Genomic DNA, 208 nt, shown 5'->3' on the forward strand with positions numbered 1-208 from the left:
GTTGTATTATGTTCGTGACATATCATGATATAACGTAGTTTTTTTTCTTCTTAAACTCCTATTGTTATTATTGTTTACATCTCTTTCGATCCAGGATAAAATATAGTTTTATTTACTGATATTTAAAACTAATGACTTTTGTTTTGATCAATGTACCACTGACTTACTATTCGTACCTTTGAGAACTCGTGATATAAAAGTGAAAAGG

General features: G+C 27.9%; 1 protein-coding gene across 2 annotated transcripts in view; it reads right to left on the minus strand.

The window, feature by feature from the left end:
* The window catches only part of LOC119589189, a 19,773-nt gene that overhangs the window by 1,003 nt on the left and 18,562 nt on the right, over positions 1-208 (minus strand). The gene's annotated exons all lie outside the window — the stretch shown is intronic.

The sequence above is a fragment of the Penaeus monodon genome, chromosome 25 (genome assembly GCF_015228065.2).
Source record: "Penaeus monodon isolate SGIC_2016 chromosome 25, NSTDA_Pmon_1, whole genome shotgun sequence".
NCBI classification, from domain to species: Eukaryota; Metazoa; Arthropoda; class Malacostraca; order Decapoda; family Penaeidae; genus Penaeus; species Penaeus monodon.